The sequence below is a fragment of the Tenrec ecaudatus genome, chromosome 14, assembly GCF_050624435.1.
Source record: "Tenrec ecaudatus isolate mTenEca1 chromosome 14, mTenEca1.hap1, whole genome shotgun sequence".
Classification (NCBI taxonomy): Eukaryota; Metazoa; Chordata; class Mammalia; order Afrosoricida; family Tenrecidae; genus Tenrec; species Tenrec ecaudatus.
Window position 1 is genome coordinate 117,591,518 of NC_134543.1, and position 5,457 is coordinate 117,596,974.

Below are 5,457 nucleotides of genomic sequence, written 5' to 3' on the forward strand. Positions count from 1 at the left end.
AACTTTTCTTTGGGGCTTCTGAGACTGTCCATCTGTATGTGAACCGAGAGCTTCATCTTTCTCCTGTGAGGTAGCTGGTGAGTTAGAACCATGGACTTTTCGGTTAGCCCAGTGCTTAAACCACTGTACCTTCCAGGCTCCTAGAAGCTGTGGATTAGTGTTCAGTAGGTGGCTGCCAGCAACGTGCTATGTACACAAGCAGGGAGGTAACCTGGGGTGGCAGCTAACAGTTCCTCAGGGATTTGCTGTGTGGTACAGAGACATAGTAATTTGGTAGGTAATGAAGAAAAGATGACCACATTCATGACGAGTAAAAGAGAAAACTCCTTCAAACTGGTGCAAATGCATATCGGTTACATTAAAAAGTGTGTGAAGTTTTTACTTGTAAATTATGTATGTGCATATACATCTGTGTTAGTCTGAGTACATTAGAAAAACTCATATGTATAAGGGTTTTACATAAAGGGTAAGTGCACATCAAGAAAACATCCCAACCGAGTGCTGCCCAAGCCCACAAGTCCAACATTAACTCATGTCTGAGACCAATCCACAAAGCCCTCCTCCATCTCACAAAACACACGCAATGGTGCTGACTGCAGGAGGAAAGCCGTGTCAGTGAATGTGTAAGCATCTCAGCACTGGCAGGGGTCTCCATGCGGCTGCTCCAGCACTCAGGGCTGCATCAGGGTAGGTCCATGGAGCTTCTCCTTAGGGATGTCTTGCAGGAAGTGAGCCTTGCCAGCTGAAGCAGGGAACTGCTAAGACAGCTGCACCCTCGTTTAACCATCAGAAAGCAAGAGACGCGAGAACTAGAAAGGTGAGGCTCACTGAGTCATTTATTGCTCCGCCCTTCAATTAACCCCACATGTGTTTATCGGCCAGGTTGGCACAATAAACTTTAGCTATCCTAACATCCGAACCACCTTTAGAGAGGTTTTTGGTTTTTGCGCTTCTTACCATTCAAAAAAGAATCTCATTTGATCAAGTTCTGTGTATGTAGGGAAATTTGCCAGATGAAGTCCTTGTAGTTGTTAGGGGCCATTGAGTCGGTCCCAACTCAGAGCAACCCAGGGCACAGCAGAACCAAACCCTGCCAGTCCTGCTCCAGCCTCACAATTGTGCCTGTGCCTGAGCCCATTGTTGTAGCCACTGTGTCCACCCGTCTCCTTGAGGGCCCTCCTCTCTTCGACTGCTCCTCTACTTTACCAAGCATGACGCCCTTCTCCAGGGACTGTCTCCCCTGACAACATGTCCAAAGTATGTAAAACCAAGTGTCCCTCTGGGCATACGTCTTCGAAGAGAGAGCAGTTTGTCCTCTTGGCAGTTCATGGTACTTTCAATATTTTTTGCCAGCACCATAATTGAGATGCATCGATTCAGTGTCCAATTTTGACATGCATATGAGGCAATTGAAAATACCATGGCTTAGGTCAGGTGCACCTTAGTCCTCAAAGTAACATCCATGCGTTTTAATACTCTAAAGAGGTCTTGTGCAGAAGATTAACCAGGTCAAAAATTTAGACCGCTAAATATCTGGCTTTATTCATTGTAGAAATTTTGCGTAAATGAGAATTCTGAAAAGGACACAAAAGTAACAACTAAGCATTTTATATTATGTCATCTACGTACCTTAAAGAAATAGAGGTGTGACTGTGTGCCGGAGGACAAGTCCAGGAGAGATGACCGGTGGAGAGAGTGAGCAGACCTATCGGAAAGCAGAGTAACTGGACCCTCAGAAGCTGGGCACTGACCCTCACGGAGTGGGAGGGAACGAAGGACCCAGAATGCCTCCAGCAGAAGGAGCAGATGGAGACAGACACCTGAGAAAGAAGATTCAGCCCAAGCTTGCTTTGAGGCAGATTGTATTGGTGGCCAGGCTGTGTACACTGCCCTCAGACTTAGCCTCACTTGGACACTGATACACTTGAGAGAGCGAGAGATGGCAATAGAAGTTGAGTTGATGGTACCCAGATATTAACAGCCTCATAATCCTGGAACAACTTTACCTTCAAGTAAGAGATGGCAAAGTATATGAGAAAATGCAGTGGGAAATTTCTGGGTAACAGTACACCTATTATCCTGCTGCCTTACCATTTATAGAGCTCCTACTAAGTACCAGGCACTTCCTATGTGAATGTGTTTCGTCATCAGAACACCTACTTCATTTTCCATATGAAAACAAGATTCAAAGAGAGGAAGTAACTTGTCAAGTCCAAAATGGGTTTGTGGTGGGGGAAAGATTTGTACCAAGTTTGTCTTCCAAGTTCAGGCTTTATCAGTAGGTATTTTTCAGGAGCCCTGGTGGCATAGTGGTAATGTGCAAGGTTGCTAACCACAAGGTCAGCGGTTTGAAACCACCAGCTGTGGTGCTTTAAGTTATGCCAACAGCATTTCAAGTTCCAGCAGTAGTCTTCATGCTGGACAGATTTCAGTGGAGCTTCACCACTAAGACAGACTCAGAAGGTGGCCTTCGTAATTTACGTCTTTAAGCAAAGTCCAGTGGAAACCTTAAGAACAGTAGGGGAACATTATGTGATATAATGCTGGAAGATGAGCCCTTAAAGTTGAACCCAAACCAAGAACCAGACTCAATGTTAACAAGTCAATGATGACGCATACTGACCCTGAAGGACCGGGTAGAACTGTCCCTCTGGATTCCTGAGGCTGTCACTCTGAGTTTTTCAACCTGTGGGTCATCTACCCTTTGGGGGTAGACTGACCCTTTCACAGGGGTCACCGATTCATAACAACAGAAAAATTACAGTTATGAAGTAGCAACAAAAATAATTTTAGGGTTTGGGGGGGGGTCACCACAACATGAGGAACTGTATTAAAGGGTCCCAGCATGAGGAAGGTTGAGCACCACTGCGTAAACTCTTTATGGGAATAGAAAGCCTCATTTTTATCCCTTGGAGAACCCGGTGAATTTGAACTGCCAGCCTTGTGGTTAACACCCCAACACATAACCAATAAGCCACCATGTTTCCTCAGGGTTGAAAGACATTCAAAATATGACCTATTCCTCAAAGTAGAATTGGCCTGAATGATGTGGATGGAGGAAAGCTTTCTGGAAATTAGTTTTTGATATGATTTGATACAAAATGAGACCAACTGTAAACATCAATTAATAATCAGAATGTGGACTTGAAAATGGGAAAATAAAATTAAATTAATAAAGATCCATATTCTAGATATTAGTGAACTGAAATAGATTGATCTAGGCCATTTTGAATCTGATAATCATATGGTCTATAGGATAGGCTGGATTGTCTAGAGAAGCAAAACCATTGATACGCATATATGTATAAGAAAGAAAGAATCTTATCTCAAGAAGGCATCCCAGCCCAGTCTAGGTCCAATGTTATCCAGAGTCCTCTCCAGACTCATCTAGCTGCAGGCTAACGACACAGGAAGGTCAAGCAGACGCAGGTAGATCACAGGGTGGTGGGTGCAAAGCTGTGTGGATTCAAGGTCGGTGGGAACATGGCAGGGGACCGACAGGTTGGAGGCTGGCTCCCAGGGCCAGTGGCCAGGAGGTCACTTCTAGAAGCAGAACTCCCAACAAGGGAAGCGTGAAGAAGCCGAGAGATGATGATTTCGGTCTCCTTTATAGGAAAGGCTGCCCCCCCAAGCAGGCATCATCAAGCTGTGACCTGATTGGTAGATTGGACTCCACCCCTATAAGTTCACCAAACCACTGCCATCAAGTCAGTGCTGACTCTTAGTGACCCCAGCAGGTTTGCAAGACTGTCACTGTTTATGGAAGTAAAAAGCCTGGTCTTTTTCCCACGGAGCTGCTGGTGGTTTTGAATTGCCTGACATGAGGAAGATCACAGCTCAGTTCCTAACCACTACATCACCAGGGTTCCTTATAAATTCACACAGGGTCAAATTGACATAAAATCTAACTTGTATAGTCTACGATGTCAAGAATTTTAAAGCGATTGGCATCACATTCATAGTCAAAAGTAGTATTCCAAGATTTATCCTGAAGAACAACGTTGTCAGTGATAATACAATATTCCTAGGGCTACAAAGAAGATCAGTTAACGTGACTCTTAATCAAATTTATGCACCAACAATTAATACCGAAGAAGTTGAAGACTTTTACCAACTTCTGCAGTCTGAAATTGATCAAATATGCAGTTGAGAGGCATTGATAATTACTGGTGATTGGAATGCAAACATGAGAAAGGAAAAAGGACCCAGCAACCTATTGATTTGGGTCAATATGCTGCACAAGACCTCTTTAAAGTGTTAAAGAGCAAAGATGTCATTTGTGGATTAACATGCACCTGGAGCAAGTCTTGGCATCTCTGTTGCCTCATATGTATATGAATGAATCAAGAAGACCAAGGACAGGTGGGTACATTTGAGTTATGGTGCCATTGAAGCATATCGGATGGCCCGTGGACCGTCAGAGAATGAGCAAACACGGCGCATAAAGAAATACATCCAGAATGCTCCTGGGAAGCGAGGCTAGTGGAACTTGGCCTCTTGTACTTTAGACAGACGATCTGCAGAAAGCAGTCCTTGGCAAAGGTCATGATACTTGATAGACCAGAGGGAAAGCCCAAAAGTGGAAGACCATCAGCAGGATGGCTTGACAGTGGACTCAAACTCAGCAACAATCGTGAGGATTTCCAGGGGCCGGGCAAGGATCCTTTCTGTTGCACTGTGCGAACTGACTGTATGGCATCGAACAGCACCAATACAGCTACAAACACATGACTAAACACGCACGTGCATTTGCATAGTATTTATCAATTCATTCTTTTTTTATAAGGACAACCTATCACCCTGGTGGGGTAGTGGTTACGAGTTAGGCTGCTAACCACAGTCAGCGGTTAGAGAGCAACAGCCACTGTGGGACAGGTCTCTAAGGGCAACAATAACACTAGGGAAGCATGTACGCCTAACAAGAATTAACCATTTCAGACGAAAAGGACAGCATTTGCCTGCCCAAGGGCTAAGTTCAGGGTAGGGAGTTGGGGGATGGAGTCTGGGGAAGGGGAGGAAGAAAAGAAACAGAATATATTGTGAGGATTGCAATCACTGTCATGAAAAAATGTGTATGACTTGTTGAATGGAAAATTGGTCTGTTCTATAAACCTTCACCCAATTCACAATACAAGGTTAAAAAAGAAATCCAGATTAAGAAAGTCTCTTTCTTAAGAGGTCTTAAGCACTGTTATATGTATGTATGTATGTGTATGTATGTGCATGTATGTATGTATGTGTATATATATATATATATTATGTGCCCTAGGCATGAAACAGCTCTGGCCACAATCCAGGCATCAAGCTAGGATGAACAAAGGACTTCAAGTTGGCTCTGTCCCTGACTGATATAAGAGCACCATCACCAATCAGCTGTCTCTTTGCCCACAGCCAGAGTTAAGCAGTGATATTAAGGAATGTCTCACCCTGGAAAGAATGTCCCTACTCTAGTACCCT

General features: G+C 44.1%; 1 non-coding gene across 1 annotated transcript; it reads right to left on the reverse strand.

Moving 5' to 3' along the window:
* Nucleotides 1–5,256: 5,256 nt before the first annotated feature.
* On the reverse strand, nt 5,257–5,400 carry LOC142427167 (small nucleolar RNA SNORA48). Its single transcript, XR_012779981.1, has one exon. It is a non-coding gene; the product is annotated as a small nucleolar RNA SNORA48 (small nucleolar RNA).
* Nucleotides 5,401–5,457: the final 57 nt, after the last annotated feature.